Source organism: Melospiza georgiana, chromosome 1 (assembly GCF_028018845.1).
Source record: "Melospiza georgiana isolate bMelGeo1 chromosome 1, bMelGeo1.pri, whole genome shotgun sequence".
NCBI classification, from domain to species: domain Eukaryota; kingdom Metazoa; phylum Chordata; class Aves; order Passeriformes; family Passerellidae; genus Melospiza; species Melospiza georgiana.
The window spans coordinates 149242893-149269651 of record NC_080430.1 but is presented as its reverse complement, the minus strand read 5'-3'; the positions used below and the strand labels follow the sequence as shown (position 1 = coordinate 149269651).

The window sequence follows — 26759 nt, the reverse complement described above, 5'->3', positions numbered from 1 at the left end:
TCTCAGTTAATACCCAGTATTTTGCTCATGTGGCAGTCCATTCACCTGAGGTCTTTTTCCTTCCTTACTTTCAGATCATTAGACAAAGGCAAAGTTCAGCTTGTTTGCTTCATGCATGAAAGAATTAGTGTCCTGTGTCAGTGGGTTCCTTTCTGGAAGGTTTTTTTTCCACTGTTTGGTGGTTAGAGGCAGTTCTCTCTCACACAAGGAATTCACTTCTAGGGCTATTTCTTTATGTAAAGAAACCTTTACATGACAAGACAGTAACTTTTAAGTCTCAATTTAAAGGCAAAGGGTTGGCCTTCAGTTTAAAAAAGAAAAAGTTTAAAATTGCATTACAGCAGCAACTTTGAAAGTCATTCACTTCCCCAGCTTTGCTGTTTTATTCAGTTCTTTATAAAATTGCAAGAACCCCCTAAAAAAAGAAACTTCTTCCTCCTGGAAGCTGGTGTTTGACCTTTGCAGGGCAGCGAGCTCTCTGTCGGCAAGTGCAGCATGCAAACATTTTGGATGCATCACTCCATCTGCTTTCCCAGAGCCCCAAAACCGTGCCAAGGAATGACCTCCATCCTCCTGGCTGCCTCTTTCCCTATGGAGAGGGGCTCTGGGGTGGCGTCCCTGTGCCTGCACGCAGCCATGGGTTGGAGCAGATCTGGGTGCTGGGGCAGCTGTTGCTCTGAGCGGTGCCGCCGCCGAGTTGGGTAACCATGGCAACAGCATCACCGCCAGCATCCTCCTCCTCCTCACTCGGCTCTCCTCCTCCTCGGCATCATCAGGAGCAGCAGCAGCAGCAGCAGCCCTGGCAGGAGCCAGAGCCCGGCAGCCGAGGCTGCAGCCAGCTGCTGCCAGCCCCTTCCCGCACCGGCACCCGGTCACAGCCCCGGCCCCGCTGCTCCCGGCGGCAATAGGGCACAGGGAGCCGAGGGAGCTGCACTGCAGAGGGACCCCAGACCAGCCAGGTAAGAGCTGTGGGGCTGCTCACAAACTCCCCGGGATGGGATCGATGTGCTGTGTGCCTGGCGTGTGTTTGCGTGCGAGGGTTGGCTGCGAGTTTTCCGGCTCGCTCCTTCCAACAGCGGTGTGATGACAATTCCAGGCAAGCATGTTTTCCAGCTCATGTTCCCCATCCCTGCCATACTGTCCCTCTCTCTCTCCTCCACCCAGAGAGAGGAGGAATAATAAATAATGTTCTCAAAGGTTGTTGGAAAAGGGGATGGTGGGGGGGCCCAATGTGAGCAAAGCGGGGAACGGCTGCGCTTCTAAAATAAAAGTGGGCAGCGGCAGCGGAGCAAAGGTTGACGTGGTAATTAATAACCCTTAAAGGAAAAAAATTATGCGACAACGGACTTCTGTCTCTACCCACTCTACAAATAAATCTCTCTCATCATATTCAGCAGAGAGCTGTAAAGCAGAGAGGTCTATGAATAGACAAGACTAGAAACCTCACTGGAGTCCACAACTGTCAGAATCACCTTAAGTGCTTTAAAACCAGACTAAATTATTACATTATCAATGCAGTCATACCTGAGAATATATGTATGTATAGAATTGCAAAAATACTGCTCTTAAACCTTTAAACCTCCTAAGAAATAAATATAAATAAAATTATCTCAAAGATGTGTGTCTGATGGCCACACTGTAAAAGAAGCTCACTTCATCTGTTGTGAGAAAGCATGTAGTGGGTACATTTCAGAAGGTAGGAAGAATAGTTCTGATCCAAAAGCACATGAGGACAGTCCTTGTCATTTTATAAACAGAAGAGATACAAAGCTGCGGAGTGTCCTTGTGCAGGCAAATAGAAGTGGGTGAGTGCGTACGTCTGAGGAGCACGAAGGGACAATAAGAAGTTTAAGCCAAGTGTTTAAGCTGTGAGTGTTTGCTGTGTAATGACTGCAAAGAGCTCTTTCCACTTCCACAGAACTATTTTTATTTCTTTGTTTGTTTGTTATTGTCAGCAGTAAGGAGAAAGAGCTCTGACGCTGCTGCTGTCTCTGTCTCCTTCTCCAAAACCCTGTTCTTCCTCTCTGGTGTCCCTTGTCCTCCCTAAATCATCCTTGTCTGTGCAACTCTGGAAATGCTTCATAATTCAGACATGGGGATGGTCTGGGTATGACCCAACACAATTATTGTATACTTGTGTGTATATATATTTATATACGTATATATATATATATGCATATCCTTGTACGTAGGTTAAGAGACACCTGTCTCTCATGTTCAACCTGAATTGAAAATCAGAGTGGTTTTTGGTCCCAGTCCTACATTTTGCTATGTCTGTAGATCCTCCTAAAACCAGCAGAAGCTGGAATATAATTTAAGTTTATAGGTACAGAGCAAAGGGCAGAATTGCAATTACCCACCTTTTCTCTATGTTTACAAACATTTTCCTCCTGCAAGCTACAGATCAAGGAATCTTGGTGGACAGGAGCTCATGTCCAGTTCTTATGCAGAAGTGCTGTAAAAATTACCTGGGAATTATTTCCCATCCCAAGAGAAATTGATAAGGTAAAGGATAGAAAAAGAAAATATAGGCAGCTATTTGGAATCAGTGCTTCAATCTGAAAAATAATTTCTTGAGGAACTTGACCTCATCACAAGAGGTCTTCTCTACAAGGGGCTCTATGATTTGTGGTAATGACAGTGCTCACAGACACCAAGTTTAACTGAAGAGGAGGATTTTGGATACTTACATTAATTAAACTAAAGCACTGTAGGGCTGCAGTCCTTAAGAGTCTGGGCATATTACATGGTGTATTTCTGCATGAGATTTGGTGTTTGCTTCAAATTCAGAGAATATTTAGGTCTTGAGACTCCTTTGTAGTAACAGAGAGGGAATAAAAGTGTCTGTCAAAATGTAAAAAGAGTGCAAACCTGCTCATGTGTCTGACACTCAGACACCAGTGACAGAGCCACAATAAATCCTGTTTACATGTGTTGCAGAGATGTACAGTGCATAATCCAGGGGCAGCTCGGTGAGGCACAGAGCAGTGACTCTCCCATCAGCACAAGCAGATGATTGAAGGTCAGAGGGCTCTGGATATTGCCCATTAACACTCTGCAAGTATTCCTGCACAGTCCTGCTGTGCTGCTGGAGGTGGGCAGGTGATTATGGAGGAGCCAGAGTTCATACATGGACTTTTGATTGCTACAGGGCTGAAAACTTCTGTTAGAAATGACACTGGGTAAGGCAGGGAGGATTGATGTTTTCATGAGCACTGCTTGGCCATAGAAATCCTCTGTGGAGGGCTGTTCATGGAAAGTCATGGCACTGAGGCTGATATCAGGGGAAACAGCAAGGATGTTCCCCACCTCAGATACCCAGTATTTAATTCTCAGTGTCCCCTAGTCCTGCAGCTCTTTCCATTCCTTGACCTGGAAAGCTTAGGAAAGATTTTTTTTCATTTTGCCTTATGTTTTTCTCTATTATATTTTATTTTATGACTTTAGTAATGACAGGAACACAGTCTTTCTTTTGTTTTGTGCATGGCTGTTAAGAGCTGCTCCCTCACTGCTCACTTATTGTTCACTAGCACTGTTCCAAGGGGAAAAAATGTGTATCTCATGATATAACTAAGCATCTTTCAAAATCTTGCTTGATAATTTTCATTAGTCACCCACTGTGGCTCTCAGAGCTCAGACCAAAAGAAGACTTATATAGTAGTATGTTGTTCTAAAGTCAGCATTTGCCAACAGGTTGAGGCAGGAATTTTGGAAATGCTGCAGCCAGGGTTTGGGTATTTTTGTTGATACTGTTTTTTGTTGTTGTTATTGGTTTAGGTTTTGCTTGGTTTTTATTTTTTTTTTAATAAAGAAGATACTTTTTTTCAGATCCTGCTCTGTAGTAAGTTGAAGCAAAAGATGATTTGAAGAAAAATGTTTTATCTGTCCTTTAGTTTAACAATGCTATTCATTTTATTTTGAGCCTATGTGTACACTGCTGTTTATTATTCTATTCAATAATCACATTCTGGTATTTTCCCTCTTGCAATATTGTGGGTTTTTTTCCTTTACACTCTATTGTGATTGGCTAGGTTCACTGTTTAATGAGACAGACACTTAACCATGGAAAAGTTTTCCCAGTGAGGAGGGGAACAATGGGATCTTTGCATTAGAATCTTGACACTGCTCTGTCTGTTTAATTCCCTTAAAATAATGTACCAAATCCATACTTGATACAGAAATAACCTTTTTTTTTTTGCCAGTTTTCATCTTCTTGCAGAGTCAGACTGGTCTTGGCAAGTTCTCTTAGGTCTAAATGATGCCCATGATGATGCAATGGGAATCTTTGTGCCCACTGAGCAAACACCCCATCAGCACTCAGGAAGGTTTTAATTCCTTTCTGGTCCACTGGCTCAGGTGGTGCAAGCTTTGGGTCTCTTTGCTGGGCTCCATCACTTTCCTTGGTCATGGTTTGAAACCTTCTTCCCCCACTGTTGGGACAATCTGAGTGTGTGTGCCTCCCCCAGCACAGCTCTGACAGAATTGTGTCCACGAGCACAAACAGTGCAGGTGTCTCACTTTGTGTGTGTTTCTTCTGGCCTCCCCTGTACCCAGCTCCCTCCCTGGCATGCTGGTAGTGCCTGACATGCTGCAGGAACCTCAGGGCCTGTGATGCAGCATGACCTCTGCTAACTCTGCTCCAGGAGGGAGTGAAACCACCTGGGCAGTTGTGGCTGCTGGGCTGATCCTCCTTCAGAAGGTCAGCACCGTGACACGCCTCAGCTCAACTTATTGGGAGAGTGACTCAGAAGCTGGCTTCCTCCAAATGTTCCAAATCCAAGAGGATATGATTTTATTCTCTCTCTAATCCTATTATTAGTGCCTGCAATATTAAGGACTGTGTTATTCAGCAGTTTTATTTCTTCCCCGTTCCACTGCCACAGATGGAGCATGCAAACAAAGTGTAAAAGGAAGAATTTCTGAATTTTGTACACTCAGATGCTGCTGACATCCATGTGCTGCCCCATATTGAAAGAGAATGCCTTTGGGGGGGTGAGGGAAAAAGCTCTTTCTAGTCCTACTACAAATCTGCCAGAAATCTCATGGCATTTCTGCTTCTCACTTGGCTTCAGACATTCCTTGGTGAATTCTTTCTTTTTGTAGCCCCCACACCTCTGACCCAGGTATGTTTCAGTACTGAGATCATTTTCAGTGGTCACAGAGGGACCCACAAAATTTACTTCTCTTACTGCACATGAGGCACTGCAGGTAAATGCAATATCCTGATATGCTCTTCCTACCTGTTGTCTTTTCTCATCCTTAGGATCATGGGAATAAGACAACATAAGCAATGTTTGACCTTTTCCTGGTATATATACCCACCAAATTCTTTATTTTGTAGTAGTATATCTAGTATATATACATTCATATATATGTATATATATATATGTATGTGTATATAAATATAACGTGTATCTAGCAGTTATAGTCATCATAATTCCTTTTTATTTATTTGTTCTTAGCTATGGGGTGTTGTCATGGATAGCTAAGACCTTGTTCACTCTTTTATTGTAATTTAGAGGTGAAACTGCAGATATTAAACAACAGATTTGAACTGAAAATGCATAGCAGTGGTGTGACAATAAATTGATGTTTGTCTTCTTTGCATGTAAACTTCAGACCCTGGTCACCGGCTTTTGAGGATTCACAGAATGCAGCACAATGACAATTGGGACTTTATTTTTGTAACATGGCTTGGTAGGGACTACCTGTGCTGTTAGGACCCTGATGCCACCTTTTAGCAGCCTGGGAAGGATTAGGCTCTTTTTTGGTCCAGCTAGTTGGGCAAAAAACCTCCCCATTGTATTGCTGTGCAGATCTGCAGGACTGGGAACGAATCTGGTTCTGCACCATCTTCTAATGTGTAATTTCTCTCATTGTTAACATTGCATTTATTTCTGACACTGGCAAGCACAGTCCCATGACCTTTTTACGGCCCTAGAGAATGTAAGTGTTATTTGGGGGATGTGGCTTGAGTGAAATGTTGCTTGTATCATGGTCAATTTGTCAACCCATACTGCCAACACCATTATGGCAGTAGGAAAAGCAATCCTGTTGTATGAAAATTATTTCTTAAAGAGCAGTGCAATAGGACCAGGATTTTCATCCACTGAATCCTAGACAGGAGAGGTGTTTCAGTATGAAAACTTCCATCTCTGTTAAATTATCTCCTCCTTTCCACTCATAGCCTCTTGCTCTGCTCAGTGGCTTTGACTTGACCTCATTGCAGGGAGATGATGCCTGTAGATGATGTAACCTCATATTCTTGCTAAATATGCCCTTGGCTTGTAAGTGTCAGCTTTGAGGTGTCTACACGAAACCAATGATTTTATTTGCTTTAAAAATTCTCCCATTTGTTTCAGAGGTGATGGGGCAGAATGGGGCAACACCCACTTTTGGGAGATGGCATCTCTTTGTATGCCACTTTTCTGGATTTGTGTGCTCTAAATATAAATTTGGGTTCTTACTGGTATTTCAGTTTCTGTAGAGAACTCTGGGCTACAGGTTTTGAGCTGGCAGTCTGCCAGTACCTGTAGCAAGTGCTCTCCCTCTGTGTGATTGAGCACCTGAGTGCTGCAGGTACTGGCTCACATCTGCACAGCTCTCCTGCACTGTTAGGGCCCAACTATCCCACGTCACAGGACATGAGCATCTCTGTGGGACAAGGCAGATGGATTTCATTAGAACTGAGCAGTGTCTGCTGCTGCAAGGATCTCTTCTTACAGGCTCTTACAGAGTGCACTGCCCTGCATAATAAACCTGTTCTACACCCTGCAGTCTCACAGTGCTATTTATTTTCTTTTCCTGCCTGTCTTGGTTTAAAATCTCAGCTGAAAACTTATCTTTTCTGCCTGTGCCTCAGTGTTTCCTCTCCATTTCCCTCTCCCTTTGCAGCTGTGCTTAGGCTGAGCTGTGTGAGGGTGCAGTTTGCCACAGTAGATATTAGAGGAAATAAAGTCTCATTGTGTGATGTTCAAGAGTGCTTTGCTCCACAGCCACCCAGCCCTTGCACCACTGGAGGCTGTGGGATGTTTGCCACTGACCTCAGGAACAGCAGGAGTCATCCCCGTGCACAAAAGTCCTTTCAGAAGGAAAGATAATGCACAAGGCTGTGAAGAGCTTGTTGTTTGAGAAAGCCTGAGCCCTCTGAGTTGAAAACTTTTTGTTGACTGCCATGGATGGATCAAAGTCAAGCTGCTGTTTTAGCCTGGGATGTCACAACCACCTGAACATCCCTTGTCTTTGCTTGGGGAACCAGGCAGCAAAGTCAGGGGCATGGTGAGACAGAAGATTACAAGGCAGATAGACATTATTTCAGCAAGGCTACTCTTTTGAAAGATGTCCATATGGATGAATGGATGAAATGGAGATGAATAATAATTCCAGAAGGTGACGTGAAAAGCCCTTAGATGTGTTATTTCTTTTATGGTGGGGAAGGGAGGAATAGATTTTGGATTGCATCAATTCATTTGGATTGCTTCAATTCTTTTGGATTGCATCAATTCTTTTGTCTGAAGAGGGAAGAAAGATTGTTGGAAAAAAAAAAAAGAAAAAAAACCAGTGAAAAAAGCTAGTGAAGAATGATCATCAGACTTCTGCTAATTTTTAGTAGCATTGTAAATCAGGCCTTGTTTTCTTTAGGTGCCTTGTGTTGGTAGTGGGTGACATTAGTGCTTTATCAAACTTGCTGTGCTGAGGAGCTCATTGGTTTAGTGCAGCTAATAATAATACCCTGATGGAGAAACAGAAGGTGGGCTAGCTCAGCATCAGACATCGGAGTGCAGAAATAGTCTCTGCTAGTTGAACTAAAAATACACACCAGCATAACCCTCTTGCCTACAGCAGCACATGCTAAAGGCACTTTGGACTCTGGCAGTGGGGGGAATGGCTTTCCTTTGTTTTTGGCAGCTGCTGGATCTGCAGTGCCCTGTAGTGATTAATTTGTGTGACTGCCTAACGCTACCTTAGGTGTGCAAGGCCCCTCAGAGCAAGTTAATTAATATCCTTGGAAAGTTAATCATTATCCAGAGTCATAATCAGACTATATAGGGTCAAATGGGCTGCACCAGATGACTTGTTAAGCCAGCTTGTCCCAGGCTGGGACTTCGTGATCATGGAGTCACCCAACGACATGGGAGTGACCAGCAGCAGCGGCTGAGATGTAACCATGGCTACTCTGCTCCACTGCTCCCTGCTCCTGCTTGGGGACAAACAGCAGATGTCAAGATTGCTGCTGAATTATGAGCCCTGGGGTTATTGCTGCACAATGTGGTCAAGGGGATTGATCTGGTTTTTTCCTGCCACCTCCCAGGGTTTACCCAGCCTCTCACTTGGGCTCTGCATGGGTGAAATTCAGTTTAGCATGTACATGTTTCTCTGCTCTGAGCTTCAAAATCTCCATGACAATAAGCTAAAAGTGGCAGAGATGCAGTGGGGATAGGGTACCCTGAAATAGGTTAGTTAGATGAAATTAGGACACATCTAATGCCAGAATCAGCAGTGCAACATAGATCTCTACTGCATTGTCAGATGGTAGATCAAAGGTGAGGAACGCCTTGTAGATGAATCACAGAATCATAGAACAATTTAAGTTGGAAAAGACCTTAAAGCTCATCAAGTCCAACCTCTAACCTAGCACAGCCTGGATGAGGAAAAGTGCTCTCTGAAAAGAGGGAGTTAATTGACTGTGTTGGGCACAAGTGATGAGACATTGTCTCCAGATAAAAGATACAAACACAACGTGCTGAGACAGTGAAGACAACAAGCAAGTCCTGAATGCTCTAATTTGAAATTTCTGCATTATATGTAATAAAACCCAGCTGTGGTGGGACTCCTTCACTTGTTTGAATACTGAAACCTGTGGCTGGGATGGGAATGGACAAGGATATGGCTGGAGCTACTTTGGTCACCTCACCTGCAGGTAGGAGGAACACAGGGGCTGCATCATCACTCCTGCCTTGCTTCCCTCCAAAGCCAGGTGCCTGGTGTCTGTACAAGCACAGGTGCTTCCCTCAGAGCAGAACCTGTCAGGATATTGCATGAAGAAATGTCAGCTAACAGAAATGGTTTTATAAGATCCAACACAGAGGTAAGCCCTTTCCACAATGCACCTGAGCATTTTTTGTTTTTTTTTTTTTGTTTTTTCTTTATTACAACCAGGAGATCCAAGGACATCAATCTCCTTTGTGTCTCCTCTGGGACTCTTTGGAGTTTGAGGGTTCAGCTGGAGGCAAAACAGGCAAAGCACAGAGTGTTTTTCTCTTGGAATAGATGTTTCTTGTGTGGGCTTCTCTGAGTTGAGGTTACCTTAATAAAGGGAGCACCAGGAATGACAATCTTCCTTGCCTGTCTTTCTTAGCCAGTCTTTGCTTCTTTCTGGGACTGCTATTGCACTTACTCTCTGATGAAGTGAATGGCAAAAAGCTATTTTTGTTCACAGGGTAGTTTCATAGGACAATTCTGGCTGGGAGGAACATCTATTCCAATCACCTGCTAAAATCAGGGTCAACTGTGGGTTCAGACCAGCCTTCTTAGGGCTTTATCTAGTCCAGCTTTTTATACTTTTATTACAGAAAGTGAATGGCTTCTAAAATTTTCTGAGTTGTAAGGACCAGGGTCATCAGGAGCTTTCAGAGAGAGTTTTGAGAGTGAGGCAGGAGGTCTGGCAGCGCCTGTAAAAAGCATTTCCATGAGGAATTCTGACCATGGAGATATCCAGGGGAAACTGGCAGCAACTCTGAGAGGAGGGTGGTGTGCAGAGCAGGACAGAGGTGAAGATGAACTTATCAAAAGCCTTCTTGGGCTGTCAAGGGCAGGTTTATTCCTCAGCATAAGTGGCTTCCTCTGGGGATTTGTGGAATACCCACTGCAGGGGGAAGGTGCTGTTTGCAGTGCAGTGGGGCTGGCTTGCCCTGTGTCTGTCCATGGCACATGCCTGTTCTGGGAGATGATGCCTCAGGTCAGTGACTTAATTCTGTCTGCTTTGGAGACCTTTTACCACACCTGAGATAACTCAAGGCTTACAGGATGGCGTTTGGAAGAATCATCTTGTTCAGCAGCAATAATCAGCAATTACTAAGAAAAGATCACCTCACTTAGTCATTTCCCACTGCTCTCATCTTCCCACCAAACACTCTGTTTATAAAAGCTTTTCTTTCAGGACCAGTGCCACTGATAATCAGAACCCTCAGCATCACAGGAGCATTTTAAAAAGAGTTTGAGGGCCAATTATATAAATGATTCCTCTTTTGTAAAACAGCTTGGGACTTGTAAACATATTAAGTCCACATATCTCTAAATAATTCATGATGATGAATTATTTACTTGTGTAAGCTGTGTTTTAAGTAAGGAAATAATTTTTTTCCTTATATGAGTGAAATAAAGATATTTTAGATAATTTTGAAAGAAGTAGCTGCCTTTTCACTCTTTTGCGTTTTTTGTGTTCCAATTGATTTTTCTGATGAGTGTGTTCTTCAGGAGTGGCTGATACCAGGTCTGTAGTGTGTGAAGGTGACTTCCTCAGCACCAACACCCACAAAACCTTTCAGCAGAATAAGGCTTATCAGAAATCAAGGACTCCACTTCATGTTGTAGATGTGTGAAGGGCACATGTTGTGACTTAGAATTTCAGAATCATTGTTTATTTTAGAGATGTAATTTAGGATGGCAACTTCAATCTGTGTAAAGTAAAGGTGAATGCTGTTATTATGGAGTCCTTTATATGACGCTTTTGGGTTTGAGCCTTATTTATGAGATTAATTTTATTATATTATTTTTTATTATATTTTTTGTCTCTTTTATATATATGTATATATACATATATAGATCATTCTGTTGCATTTTCTTTTCTCTCCCCTTGCTTTTCCTCCCTCAACAACAGATGATTTTGAAGACAGCATGAATGAAACAAAATGTTGGCATGGTCTAGCTGAATTTCCTGACAAGATAAACATTAAGTTAAATGTGAGACATATGCCTTAGTGTGTGACTGTAATTTTATAGGTTCTTTTATATGTTATGGTTGGCAACAGAATCCCTGTAGCTTATTCTGGCTAGAAAGAACAGTATTTCTTAGTCTTAAGGCAGATACATGATTTAAAAATCTGTGTGTGCTACCAGCTATACCATGTGAGTGCTGAAGTGTATCTGGGTTTAAGCACTGTTCATTCCAGTTCATTTCATAATCAAAGATGGTTATTCAGCCATGGTGCATTTGTGATGGGGATAATGTTCTCATCAGAAATCCTCTTTTCTGCCTTTGTCCCACCTCTGGAGTTAAACTGTCTGGAGGTGATGCCCCTCTGTTTGCTCCCACTGTGGAATGCAGGCTTGCATTGGGTGAGAATATTTCTTCTGATGGCTGCAGAGGTACAAAATTAGAGGGATATTGGCTCTAGCTCATCCTGTGAGACTTTAGTTTGTGCAGCCAGACCATCAGAGGATAAATGCTGTGCCCTACCCCAGCCCCTTTAATTTTGGGGACCACTCATATAATCCTGGAGTACTTTGAACTGCAATGAAATTTGCTCATTCCCCCTCACATTTTTACACAAGGATCCCCATGCTGAAATGACATTGATAATTCTTCTATCAGGTAATGTTCAGGCCTAGGAGTGCATTTTGTCTGAGATGCTGATCATGAGGGTAATTTTTTTCAGTTTACTTTAGTAGAATCAGCTTCATTCAAAGTAGCCACCATCTTTCTTTTTGTGGACAGGGCAGAGAAGTAGATACTTCTAAGGTGCTACCCAGATAACTCCTTTAAAATGCATGCTTTAGGACAGAAAAATCATGCTCAAGCTTTGCCTTCACTGTCTGAACAGGAGCCTGGGCAAATAGTTGAGGAACAGCCATTTACACTGTTGATGTATGTCCTCTTACCAAGTGTAAACTTATTTATTGTCAGAATATGGACTAGGGGACAGACATCCCGAGCCTTATCCCTCTTTTCCAAACACCCTTCACACTTGTCTTTATGGCATAAGTGATCTTTTGTTTTCAGTCAATCATACACATTCCCACTGCCTTTGCCATTCAGGTTTCCATTCTGTTCTGGCATTTTGGAGGGCAGGACCACATTTCCTGTGATCTGCCACCACCTTCCTCTGTGTGATGCCCCACTCTGCACTCCTGGCTGGTTGCTGGACTAGGACAGGGGAAAAATGGTGAAACATTCCCAGCATTGCTTCACATTATGCATACTAAAGGATTTTGGTTCTAAGATATAATCAGGGGATAAATGGCATATTTGGCAAAATGTAGCTTGTTCAGAAGCAGCATTTGGATTTGAAAGATGCAAAGATCCATGAGCCAGCTTGGATAACAGAGGCACTATAACTTAGCCTGGTGCCCAGCTGCGGCAGGACGTCACTGGGATGCACAGATGTTGGGAGAAGGGGACTTTAGCCCAAGCAGAGCAGCCTCTGTTCCTTGCTCCTGAGAGAGCTGCTTAAGAGACAGCTCATGCACACCTCTGTAGTGGTTCAGAGATGCAGCACCCTTTGTTTGGAAGAGTAATTTAGCACTTTGTGTGGGTGCATTTATGGGAACATACAGATCCTCTTAATGAAATAGGTACTCTTCTGCTATTTGCAGAGGTTATGGTTCACATTAAGAGAAAAAAAAAACTAAAACAAAACACATTTAGTGGAGGAAATTTCCCTTATTCATCATAGTTATTATTTGTACCTTAATAACTTATTCTGTGTGGGGAAAGGAGTTGAAAGCTGGTTTCCAAAAGGATGAAGTGTGTCTGGTACTTAGTAAATCCACAAACTTATGGAAAGAATTGCACCTGAATTCTTACAACTGCTGTTAGAGTGGCAATAAGAGAGGCTGAGGATGTAAGGACACAGAGCTATTGGAAATTGTCCAAAGGAAGGCCATGAAGATGGTGAAGGGCCTGGAGGGGAAGGCACACAAGGAGTAGCTGAGGTCATTTGGCATGTTCAGGCTGAGGAAGAGGAGGCTGAGGGCAGAGACCTCATTGTAGTCCACACCTTCCTCATGAAAGGAGGATGAGGGGCAGGCACTGATCTCTGTGGTGACCAGCAATTACGCTCAAGAGAACAGCATGAAGCTGTCAGGGCAGGTTTGGATATTAGGAAAAGAGTTTTCACCCAGAGGGTGTTTGGGCACTGGAACAGGCTCCCCAGGGCAGTGGTCACAGCACCAAACCTGACAGAGCTCAAAAAATATTTGGATAATGCTCTCAGTCACATGGTGGGTTTCTTGGGACATCCTACAAAGGGCCAGGAGTCCTCCATTATCCTTGTGGGTCTCTTTCAACTCAGGACATTCTATGATTCTGTGCTTCTATGACGTTAAGTCATCACTGTCTCCATGAGAACTCTCCTGGAATTCTCCTTTTGTTACTGTAGAGCCTGTACTTCCCATGAGTGTGGTTGCAGATTTATCCTGCCTCACTCACTGCAAGTCTTCCTGACTCTTGCTGAAGTCAAGGAGAGCAGCAGTATACCAGGTAAATACCTAAAGCCTGAAGTGTGTAGAATTGAGGAAAAAAATCCAAGATTCCAAGGAGTAAACCAAGCCCCTGGCCCATGGCTGCCTTCCCCCACTCCACACACAGGCCTGTCACCCTGGATGGTGTTTGTAAGACAAAGTCACTGTGCCTCTGTCTGCAGCTCCCAAGTGTCTCACACCAGCATCTCTCACAGCAGCTACTCTCCAGCTGGGAATGTGAGTGCCAGCTCAGCCTGGGGTGCCCTCACCAGCTGTGCCTGGTGCTGCAGAGGCTGCTGAGATGCTGCTGATGCTGACATGTGTGGTTGTAGCCACCATTGAAATTTGTGACCTTTCTCCAGCCTGTGATTAGACAGTTGCTGCACAACTCTGCTGGTGCCCTGCTCATCCAGTTGTTCCTCTCTGTAGTGGATGATATGTTCTGGAAATGTCCAGAAATTTTCACTCCTGTGTCCTCTTAGATGTGTGAGGGTTCCAGGTGTTGGTTTCTCTGGGTCTGGATTGAAGGCACTTGAGACAGTGATTCAGTGGCTAACAGTGTCTTGTTAGCCATTTTAAGACTAAACTATCCAATTAAGAACTGATACCTGGATTATTTTCCCTTTTAACCAATAACTGATCCCAAAGAACTGCAATGCACGCTTCTCTGCCCAATTACACAATGCCACCCAAACCCATGAAGAAGGAAGGAGTATGAAGAAGAAACCCAGGGCAACACCCTGTATTCTCCATCTTGCTTCTATCCACAACATACTGAAAATCCCAAAAATCTAAATTTCTCACCAAGTGATACATAGACACTGCTGCCGATATGTAAAGAAGACAACTTAAATGGTTTTTTCCTTCTCTCTCCATCATTGTGCGATGCTCTACCCAGTGACTCCTGCTCACTTTGTTTCTGTGGTTGCTCTGGCTGGATCAACCACAGAATCCTAGAACAGTTTGAGCTGGAAGAGACCTCAAAGATCTTCTCATTCTGACTCCCCTGCCAGCTTCCATTAGATCAGGTTGCTCAAGATCTGAAGGTCAGGAGGGTGGGTTTTCACCAGGAATCTGAACTAATCATTTAAACATTTTGCTGCTTCAGTCTGTAGCACTGGAACTGCTGAGGTAGAAGACAAACTCCTCCCTTTTAATTTTAAGGGCAATATTTATCTTGGTTTGTTTATGATTATTTGTCAAGTCTCAGCACATCTACTGTAAGCCTCAAATCAGTGTTGAATGTATCCTTTTTTTTCAGATCATTGATTTAATGATCAACAAAGTAATAAAGATGGTAGGAAATGCAGAATTATTATGCTTAGGTGAGACTTGTGGCACCTTGACAAAGCTGCCTGAAAAAAGATGAAATTCTCTGTTGATGAATACAAAGTAGTGTACAATGGAAAGTATTAATTTAAGTGATTCATAGCATTTGCTGGTTTAAAAATAAATTCTGACTACTTGAGAGGAAAGCAAGCCTTCAGAAAACCTTTCTGTGTGTATGGGTACCTTAAGAAATGAAATCTCATGAGAATAAATAGAATATTTAATGTATAAGAACTGGGATGAAGATTATTTGTGAATAGAAAAATTAATCATGCCTTTTTGTTTTCTCTACAGTGAAATATTTGGCATTTAAAAATATTTTAACCTCAATTAACATGAACCTGTGGGAAGCATTGATCTAGAATTTGTTTAGGGCAAAATATGGAAATAAAGGGATCCAGTTGGAAAGTTCAGGGCTTGTTTGTTTTAAAACTCTTTTTTAAAATGTCAAAATGTAATGTTTTAGAAAAAGAAGCTATTTACATTAAAAAAATCTTAAATGAAAAATGTTGATTCACTGAGACACAATGTTTCTGATCCATCAAAATATTTTTATTTCTGTCAAAAAGTTTTGTGGGAAATAGAGGGCTTTCATTTGGAGTCTGAACACAAACACCCACCCACTCACAGCCTGAAGATTTCCTGCTATGGGTCCCATGGGTGTGTTCTCCACAACATTGCAATGCCTCACCAGAAGTGGCCTCTGCTGAAGAGCTGCATTTTTATTTGGCCACTGTCTCCCCAGGGTCCCCATCACAGAGGCTGGAGGCTCCAGAAGGAGGTGACCAGAATTCACACTGGTTTCTGTGCTTTGGATTTGAGTAAAATGAATGTTATTTCAGCCAAGAATTAGGGCAATGCTTAGCTGAAGGGTGAGGTAATAATGTTCTCAATTTCTGTGAAGTTAATGGAAAAACTTCTTGTTGGATGAGGAAGGTTTTCACTCCTGGTTTTGCTATCACCATGTGGCAAGCTGGGAGCAGTTGTGCTCTGCAGAACTAACTGCTGAGTACTGACAATAACAGAAAGTGAAACAATTTACCTTTGCTTTTTTATTTTCCTAATTACAGGGGAAAGATAGCATTCTGTGAATGTCAAAGGCATGGCTTTGAATGTAGATTAAAAATAAACCCAAAAGACTTTTAAACCATGTAGTTTGCAAAAAATTAAACCAAATCAAACAAAACCAAAGCAAACCCCCTCAAACTAGGAAAAAATGTCAATGGAAAATTAAAAAAAAGAAAACGGGTAAGCAAGGGAAAAGGGCTCCATTTGTGGTTAGAGGATGAGTTTAAAATGAGGTTTTAAATAGAGGCTGAGGTCAGAGGGACTGAGAAAATGGTAAGATTTCCACCTGGTTAATTTTTGTATCATGTATTACCTGGGAGAAAATATAACAAAACACACCTTCTGGAAAATACATTTTTTAACTCTTCATTTGCACAGAATAGCCCAGATTGGAAGACACGTCCAAAGTTCATTCAGCCCAGCCTTTTGTGAGAAGGGTAGCCAAGAGGGGATCATGGAGCAACCTGCCCAGTCACATCTGAAAAACGTCAGAGATGGAGGTTCTACCATGACCATGCAGGGTTGTTCCAGGGACTGATTATTCTGACTGTAAAAATTCCTCTTACACAGGGATTAAACCTTTTCTGGTGTAAATTTTAACCATTTCCCCTTCCCTTCTCCATGTGGCTCCTCATGTAGAAACACTGTCCTCTTTGTAGTTACCCAGGAATAGTTACTGGACACATGGGATGAGATTCCCCCTGAGGCTTGTCCTCTGCAGGGAAGAGATTTCCCTCTGTGGTTGCTCAGAGATGAGATGGCACTCCTTTGGAGCCTCTCCCATTTTTCTGTGTCTTTCTTGAGCTGTGGGGACCAGAGCTGGACACACTATGATCACCATCACCACTCCCTGAGTGGAACCTTTTAGCCAATTTCCTGCCCATCTTGCAGACCACCCTTCCAGTCTGTATCCTGCCAGCTTGTCCCACAGATGCAGTTTGTCTAGTTTGTAATTTCAGGATGATTTTCAGCTTTTCATTGAAACCTCTATCATCGGTACTGTTGCCATCTTATTGCAGGGGTTCCATACTGTTGTCTCCTTATGGCAAAAGTTTCAAACCTTCTTGGTGTCTCTCATGGACAGCTCCTCAGAGCACTGCCACTTTCTTCTTCAAAAAGCAGCCAACCAACTCCAGTTCCCTTCTTAACTAGCCAACTCACTCTTTTATAGCACTCTTCTTCTCATTGGTCACAGCTGTGGCCTGTTAAAGTCCCCAATCTTTGAAAATTGGCCCAGCTGCAACTCCTTAGGGGTGAGATTACTTTCTACACTATCTTTATTTTCTTATATTCTATCCCCCTACATGGTACTGCAATGTGGTATTTGTCTCCAGTATTCTGAAGTGAAAAGGTGAACTCCAGCATCTATTTCTTGGGTCACAAACCCCTATCTATATGTAGATATGTTTCTAGGGTTTTATTTTTTTCTATGTTTGTTTCTATCAGTACTGAAATTCTTAGGTCATAGTGCACATAACACTAGGCTTTAGTACATGGAACATGTATTCTGCATTTGCTTTTTAAATGTCACAGTGCCTTCCTTGCAAAAAACCACTCACAAAATCTGGGTTTGGTGCTGCATTAGGAAAAAAAAAAACAGGAAAAAAAAGATTAGGGGGAAAAAAAGGCAACACTCTACCCAACCTGTTAATTAACTTCCTTAGGATTTTTTTGGCTTTGGTTTGTTTTTTTTTTTTCTTTATTTTTTTGGTGAAAATTAAATTTCCATTTATTCAATGTGCAAGAAATAAGAATGTTGAACTCTATGTGAAAAATGGAGAGGAAGAAATACAAAGGTACGACAGAATGCCAGGGCTCAGCATATGCACAGAAAAATAAGATACTTGTGACAATGGAAAACAAAACTAGAAACATTTTTTTCTCTTCTGTCTGCATGGTAAAATTGTCCTATAATAAATCAATTATTAGCAATCTCTTCTACAGGGCTCAAAGGAGACCCATCTGCATTGCCACAGTAGGTTAAAACATTCAGTGTCTCTCTCAAGAAAAAACCCCACTGTGCCATAATAGGGTTTAATATTTTCCATCATCATGTAGCTGTGATTGTAAATGGTAATTGTTAAAAGCCCCAGTGTTCACAATGACAGGTTTAGAACAGGAAGGCTAAAGGTAGCAAAGTTCCAATGGGTATTTTCTTTTCTTTTGCTCTTTCAGCATAGAAACACCTCTTCAGCACTAGTTCTCCCTCTTTCCCCTCTTCGCCAGCATCTTCCATGGCCGTCCCCAGGTCTCATGTAAAATGGAGGCAGAGTTGTGTAAATACCTCTCAATATAATGGACTTCTCATATTGCTTGGGCCTGTTCTTATGCCCAGTTCCCATAAACAGATTGTCGCAGAAACAGGGAAATTGTTTCACAGCCCCTCCTCTGAAATTGTGTTGTGTCATTACTGCTTTGTGTTGATGTGCCCAGACATAATTCCTGACTGGAACACGTCCTGACTTCAGTGGTTCTTCAGCAGGTTTGTCCTGCCCATCTCCAATTTCATGGACAGGTGCTGACCATTGCCTCCTGCTGTCCTGCACTCTCCTCCTCTGTCCTTGTCTCTGCTGTCCCTGCATGGGAAGCTGCCACATTTCTGTCACATCTCAGAGTCAATCCCAGCAAACCACCCTGCTGACTGCCAGATACTGCTCCCAGGGATTTACCTTTTCTTTTGCCCTTCTTCCTATTAGACAAGAACCAAAAGCTGTGATAACTTTTCTCTGGTTTTGGAGGATAGTTCTTCCCTTTCAAAATTAAATTTCCTTCTCCCCTTTTGTTCAGTTTGGGAAGGATGTTCTTGATCAGGGTCTATCCTTGTGCTTTTTTGTGTCTAAGAGGCTCAGCTCCTTCTCTCTGTTGATTGATTTCTCTGTCTCAGTAATCACATTCAGCTCTGGGTGCTGAACAGGTCTGAAGTGCTGCAGAAATAAACATCATATCTTTACTGAAATCTGCAGCCCCTTCATCTTAGGTGTGCTTGAGATTGCTGTATTTTCTGGAAAAAGAAGCTAGATAGTCCATGTCCTTCTTTTCATTCACTGCTTTCCCTCTCCATACCTTGGTTCCCTACCTTCCAGCCTTTAAGCAAATGGTGTGTCTCAAAAATCTCATCATCTTTCCCTAGAAAGGCAGCTTTTTCCCATATCTCTCTCCTCTCCTGTCGAGTTCTAACCCTGCAGACCCCCTGGAGCCAGCAGTGCCCTTGTGGCCAAGAAGGCCAAGATATCCTGGGGTGCATTAGGAGGGTCATTGATTGCCAGCAGGTTGAGGGAGGTGATCCTGTCCCTCTGCTCAGCCCTAGAGAGGGGCATCTGGAGTGCTGTGTCCAATTCTGGGACACAGGACAGGAGGGAGACGTGGAGCTCCTGGAGCATGTCCAGTGGAGATAATGAAGGGACTGGAGCATCTCTAATTAGGAAAAGCTAGAGGAGCTGTGGCTGTTCAGCTTCGAGATGACTGAGGGGGGACCTCATCCCTGTCTGTGTCTGCAGGGAGGGCTCAGAGCAGGGACCAGGCCCTGCTTGGTGTGCCCAGCAATGGTACAAGAGGAATGGGAAGGAGCTGATCCCAGGAAGTTCCACCTGGACATCAGGAATAATTTCTTCCTTATGCAGTGACCAAGCCCTGAACAGATTGCCCAGAGAGGGTGTGGAGTGTCCCTCACTGCAGATATTCCAGAACTCTCTGGACACAATTCTGTGCCTGTGCTCTGGGATGGCCCTGCTGGAGCAGAGAGGTTTGACCAGATGAACCCACTGTGGTCGCTTCCAACCTGACCCATTCTGTGATTTTGGGATTGATTCTGTACTGAGGTGGGGACCAATTTTGCCAGGCAGGAACATGTTCTTATCTCTGCTGCCAGCTGCCTTCTGGAAAGACCCCATCCTCTTCTAAACCAGAGAGGAAATGGCATTATTAAAAATTTTTCCTCTCTAAATGGTCACAACTAATTATGAAAGCTACAGCTACTGTGAGATGAGCTATTAAATGCCTTGAACAGGTTTCTGAAGCCTGTACTAGAATGGGATGAGTCACAGTTGCACCAGCTGACTGCAAATGAGTGGGTGGGAGGGGAAGAGGCCCTGTACTTTGTGGGCAAGGTGGGAACAAAGAGCTCTCCACAGGCCTGGGATATGATCTGGGGTGAGTTAGGAATGACAGCTCGCAGCAGTGAGATGGAGGCAACAGAGTGCTTGTCAAAGAGGTAAAGCCTGAACTTTTAAGTTAAATCACACCTTGAAACCATCCTGTCTGAATGAAGGAAGTGGGAGATCAGCAGGGGATTGGTCAGGCTGTGAGATGCCATGTAGGATTTAGTCTCAGCTTCTTGGTCTGACTGCTTGTACATAGCTCCTTGAGCACCAGGATTAGGAAAAAGAATGTGCTGTGATTTGAGTAAAATCAGAAAACTCATTCAAGCTTCAGTGTTTAAGATCAGTATGATGGAACATGGGTAGATAGTGACAGGACTGCCTGTTACTAGGACTAAGACTTCTAAACTTAGAGAGGAGAGATTACATGTTAGGAAGAAATTCTTCACTGTGAGGGTGGTGAGCCACTGGAATAGGTTTTCCAGAGAATCTGTGGATGCCCCTTCCCTGAAAGGGTTCAGGGCCAGGTTGGATGGGGTTCTGAGCAGCCTGGCCCAGAGAAAGGGGTCCCTGCACATGGCAGGGGGTGGAAACTGGATGGTCTTTACAGTCCCTTTCAACTTCAGCCAATCTGTGATTTCAATGAGTCTACAAAACTGTCTGCATCCGTGGCCTGATACAGAGGCTCCAGCTGCAAAATTCCGTTCTGGACTGGGTTCATACCAAAGATTTGGTGAAATTATGGCAGACATTTCTCATTCTCCACCATGATCTTGCAGAGGCCAGAGTTTGTTGTGTCTTATTTGCAGCAGAACTGTGCAGATTTGTTTCAGTGAGGATAACATCCTGACTGATAAAACCTGAGTGTCCTTTCCCAGAGTAACACCCTCAGCTGCTCCTCACCAGACTTGTCCTCCTGACCCTTCCCCAGCTCTGTTCCCTTCTCTGCATATGCTCCAGCACCTCAAAGTCCTTCTTGTCATGAGGGCTGTGACACTGAAGGCAGGATTCCAGGTGTGGCCTCACCAGTGCCCACACAGGGGGACAGTCACTGCTTTGGTCCTGTTTGCCACATTATTACTGATACAAGCAAGTCAGTGCTGCTTATTTTGGAAAACTCACCCCCGGCTTAGACCAGGCATGGTGTTTTCTTCTCTCTCTGATGAGATAATGCAGAGATAACTATTTTTGGCACATCTTACTTGAGCTTTTGAGACGTCATCTGGCCTTTTGAGGCATGCAGATTGACTTGCTGCTTTCAGTGTGGCATAGGATGGAAAAATGGGATTCAGACTTGCAGGTGACAAGGGTGAATGGAGAGTCTTGAGCCAGGTTTAGCATGGGGCTAACAATGAATATTGGGGAAACAGGAAACTGTGGCCAACTCATGCCAGGAGGATGAAGACAGTATGACAATGTTGTCTCCTTGCAGTAAGAAAAAACAATCCACACTGACTGATCTAGTTAAAAATATATTCTGGAGAGGTTAAAACAAGTCAGACAGACACATCATCAATAACTGATTATTTGTAGCTAAAATTAGGCCTGGAATTGGCATTTTGTATCTTAATTAAAACAAAGCTATCTTTTTAATATCTTTTATTTTATCAATGAGCTATGACAACTTTGAGCAGACATTTCCTAGTGAATGTTAATCCCTCAGTCTCTTTTGATTAGTAGATGGGATTACATTAAAATTGATCCTCCTTCTGAGGTCCATTTGTGTGCTCTGTCTCAGTATTGAATTACATGGCTGGCCCTGTGCCAGGCCCAGGTTCCCCATTGGGACAATGAAATCACAGCCACAGTGATGCTCATTTGTGTTTTACAGTATGCCATTTATTTATCACAAAAGGCTCAGGAGACTTTATGCCTTGGTGAGACATTATTTAGGCTTCAGATCTCTGTAAAACCTTATTACTCTCTTCAGTTCACTTTGTACTGAGATGGCTTTTGAAGATAGGAAGGGGAAGGCTAGGGAAAGAAGAAAAACAATGTCATATTTAAAATCTCGCTCTGTTGAGTTTTCTTCAGCTGTACAGGCTGTCCTGAGGGAATTGTTGAGTTTCAACCTGGGAGAAAAGATCACTAGACAAAACAATGGTCAAGCTCAGTGTTACAGGTTTAGAAGCTTCAGTTTGAGACTGTATGGATCTTGTTAAAAGATGAGTCCCTCTGGCTCATAACTGAGCTTCAGGCAGCCAAACCCTGGAAGGAGCTGTTCCTAAATTGTGCTGACCTGTTGCAATTGCTCTCTGAGGGTCCCTGTGAAGCTGGTGGGAGTCGGGTGGGACATGATCCTTACAAAATTCAGTAGCAGAGAAGAACTGCTGTGTCTTTGTTTTCTGTTTCAATGTTCTTTCTTAGTAATTGAGAGTAATTAAAGCTATGAACAATTCTCCCCAGGGGAATTGAAAAAAAAATCACAAAAAAATAACAGAGAAGAGCTGTTGACAGTCTGAAAAGCTGGACAGCTTTCCATTGAACTCCCTCCCACCTTTTCCATCTGTAGCTCTTGTCATCAGCCAGCAAGCTGGCCAGGAGACAGTGATAGATAAATGGTGTGCAGTCTCCTAAAGTTCCAGATTACATCTTTCCTTTCCTTTCCTTCCCTTCTCTTCCATTTCTTCTCTTATATGCTTTAATAGCCAGCTTTTATAAGGGGTGCTGTGTTGCTTGGCTTGTGCTGTTGTGATCTGGAAGATATTTTCCAGCATCTGACTGGTTCACTAGGGAGTTACAAGAACATTTTGTAAGAGTGTGAACTGAGCTAGTAAAGCATCATTCTGAGCCTGCCAAGGCTCAAATGTGGAGTGGAAACGTGTGTGTGTACATATATATATATATATATATATATATATATATATACATATATATAAAATTTAGGCAGAAAATATAAAACATTATGGGATTCCATACAGTGTTGTAAACAATATTCTGTTCCACTTTGCTTGTATGATTTGGCATTTCTCAGAGAACTAATGCTCTGTGATAGCTGTAAGAAGGATGCTGTGCTTGAGTGGAAATAACGTGGGATGCGAGTGATTGATGTTGCTTGAAATGAGGAATAGAAGAGACTCCAGATAGCAGACTAATTATGTAGCTTGTTTATTTTCCAAGGAAGGTCTCATTGCTAAAACTGGTGTCGAATGGAGAATAGGGATCAGTTATTCACTGCCTTGGATCTGTTTATTCTTACATCTGCAGGTCACTGAATGCCTAGAGATGGGCTGGTGAGGGTTTCAGAGAAAAAGACATGGACACATATATTTTGTAAAAGTGTCACCTTGAATCCACAAACCCACACTGATTTTTTTTTTTAAATTGTGATAGCCATAACCAGGTAGATAGCTTGTCATCTTTTATTGTGCTTCAGCCAATATTTCTCCTGCACATCTCCAAGTTTTCCAAGTACATGAAGTGCTACACAGCATTGTGTGCTTCTCAAAACTATACAAAAAATTGGGAGATGAGGCGTAGGTGCTAGAAGTTTATTTTTTTTTACTGTGATCTTTCCACTCAGGAAAAAGCAGCCTTAATTAGAGTGGTTAAGAACTGATAGCAACCTTTATCAAGTGAAGTTGATGATGATAATTCTGTCTTGGAACTATAACACGAACATGAACATATGTAGCTTTAAAACATTCTCCTGCCTTTGTCGTGCACTGAGACAAGAAACTTCCAGAGTGAATCTGAAAAAGGAACATAGGATAACCTACAGTAGATTATGACTGAAGGAAAATAAACTAAACCCACTGATTGTTTTCTGTACTTCAAATGTCTTCATAGTGCTGTGGGAGAAACATTCATAACCCAGTTTCTTCTGTTTTGTGTGGACATTTCCAACATGACTTCCAATGAATTCTCCATGCTGCTCTTTTCCTGCAGAATCTGGGGTTTTCCACCCTATATCTCCAAAGGCACCATGGTGTCATTTTATGTTATGTTATTTTGAGACACTACCTTGTCTTGCTCTGCTCAAGGTAGTCCATTTCATCCTGATAGCTGACCAAAAAATGAGGAATTTTTTTTTCTTTGCATTTCATACTATTTCTTCAGTCTCATGTGGCCAAATCTCTTTGGACAAAGGATTGATTAATTTCATTTAATTTCATTTTCCTAGCTGTTAGTGGCTTTCTCCCAACATAAAAGAGGCTTGTGCTAAGCAAACCAGTTCTATTTTTTTGCCTACCTAAACGGCATGCAAGCTGGAAGTTTCTTCTTTATGCAGCAAGCTCCCTGCTGTTATACTGAGCCTTGGAGAGTCTTGGCTTTCCATCCCCAGGCTCTGTGGCTGTGGTCACCTGGCTTGTAATACCAGAAGTGACTGTTTAACCATAATGCTTCAAATGCTGTTTTCAGCTCAATTATTTATTTGTGTGATTGGGAAGAGGCTGCAGATCTTTTGACTACTACCACAAAATCAAATAAAGTAGTAGATCTGTATATATTTTTGAAAGGACACTGAGCCATTGCTTAAATTTATTTCATTTTGCTAGAAATGTGAGGAAACATGTTTTGGGAGCAATCAATCCAGTGTGAAGACTGACCACAAAACAAAGCAGAGTGATTTGGAAGATGATGTGGGCAGAAAAGTCTAATCCCCTGAAGCTTTGTTTGTATGGATTTAGGCATGAGTTTGCACTTTTAACCTGTAATTCTCTCTACCCTGGTTGTTTTGCCTTCAAAATGAGGTTAGACTGCAAATGGATTTGAGCTGGTTGCTGTGCAGCTACCTTGACCTCACTTTTGCCTGGAAAAAGCAGATTTTGTTTTTATAGATGTTTCAAACAAGTTCACTATATAAATACTTTGTACTCAACCACTGAGACCAGATTTTCCACGTGGTACTGAAAGAGAACATAGAAGGCACGTCATGCTGCCTTTAATTTGGTATATTTCATAAGTGGAAGGGTAGTTTACTTAATGCTTTTCTAGAGAGACATCATATCAGTTGAGCTCTCTGGTTCAAGGTAAAGAACAGGCTGATTTCTTAATGATTTATAGTAGACAACAGTAAATAATTCCCTCATATTATTTTTATGGCATCTGAGCTACAGCAATGCTGTTCTTGCTCTGATGGTGGTGCAAATAAAGTTAACTACTGTGGTAAACCAAGCTGATCCCTTTTCAAGTCACTCCTTGCTGCAGGCCACTGTCCTCTTTGGATAAATTCAGAATGAGGTGACAGAACTTTGGGGCAAATTGATTGCCAAAGAGACTCTAATGATACCAAAGAATATGAGACAAAGCAAAAATTTCAGCACCTGCTTCCAAACAAAAATTCATCCCGATTTGAAATATGAATATACTCCCATGAACATTAAATTTTAAAGAGTTTTCACTAATTCTGAGTATTTTAAGCTATTGAAGCTGATCTGCAAGTACAGAAGCAGAGAAACCTTTTTTCCATACCTGCATTTCCAATAAAAAGTTACTGAAGCCCATGGAGAGGGACATTTTACAAGAGCATGTAGTGATAGGCCAAAGGGCAATGGCTTCAAATTGAAATAGAAGAGCTTTGGATTAGGTATCAGGAAGAAACTATTCACTGTGAGGGTGGTGAGGCCCTGGCACAAGTTGCCCAGAGAAGCTGTGGCTGCCCCATGCCTGGAAATACTCGAGGCCAGATTGGATGAAGTTCTGAGAAACCTGGTCCAGTGGAAGTGTCCCTGTCCATAGCAGGGGGTTTATAACTGGATGTTTTTTAAGGTCCATTCCAAACAAAACCACTCTGACCCTCTCTGTACATAGCTAATGTTTGCAGTCAATCATTTTGTGCAGACAAAGTGGCTTCTTGAGGTAATTTAAAAAAGAAAACAACAAAATGAACTGCTTACTTAAAATCATCTATCACTGCCTAAACTTAAAAAAAAAAACCACCAAAACCCCCAAACACCATGAAAGCTAGTCTGTGCTTGTTTTCGCTGGGATAGGGTAGCTTTCTTCCTAGTAACAAGTATGGTCTGAAGACAGAGACCCTCTGATGCCAAGGCAATGTGTTTATTGCCTTGAATAAAATCAGCATTTCACCTGCTATTTTTTCAGAATGAAGCCTTCTCAAACTAGCTGCTGTGTGCAGTCAATAGCTGCTGCGAGAACAGTATCCAGATGGAGGGTTAACAGCTCTGTAGCAATTTCAGACATGAAATTTTGGTTTCAGTTTATCAACATTTAGCAATTTCTTAATTATAGTACCCAGCACTTTACCTTTTCAAAGCACTGCACAATTATTAACAAATTAATTGCTGCCTCATTGCCCTGTGAAATATGATGATAGTTATTTGATTATCTGGTTCTCCAGTAAATGAAAATAACCATATTGCTTGTAAGACTACATATTGTATATATGTATATACACAGTAATATATATGGCCTATATATATATAATTCAAAGAAAGTTTTGCTAAGTGAGGGCACTGAAGCCACCCTTTATGAATTTGTTTATTGGAAAGGTTATTCAGTGCTACAGTAAATTTCCTGTATTTTGGCAGATTATTTTGGGAGAGCAGAAAGAACAAAGGGAAGTTTATCCTGTAATGGGAGCAAAGAATCTTCTTTTTGTTCATGTGGGAATCCACTGTGGTGGGAGAAAGACTGAACAGGCAGAGGATTATCATTTCTGCAAGCTTCTTCTGAAAAATGGGGAAAAAAGAAAATAATAGAATGATTTGGTTTGGAATGAACTTTAAACACCAATTATCTCCAGCCCCTCTGCCATGGGCAGGGACACCTTCCACTAAACCAGGCTGCTCAAAGCCCAGTCCAACCTGGCCTTGGACACTTCCAGGGATGGGACCTCCA

The 26759-nt window shown here is 42.4% G+C and overlaps 1 protein-coding gene across 3 annotated transcripts in view; it reads left to right on the top strand.

Annotated features, from left to right (window-relative positions):
- The first annotated feature begins 793 nt into the window (after positions 1–793).
- Positions 794–26759, top strand: part of FAM135B (family with sequence similarity 135 member B) — a 205910-nt gene continuing 179944 nt past the window's right edge. For all 3 annotated transcript variants that reach the window (XM_058037054.1, XM_058036972.1, XM_058036880.1), the window contains exon 1: positions 794–959. The gene's annotated coding sequence lies outside the window, so the exon portion shown is untranslated. The remainder of the gene's footprint in view (positions 960–26759) is intronic.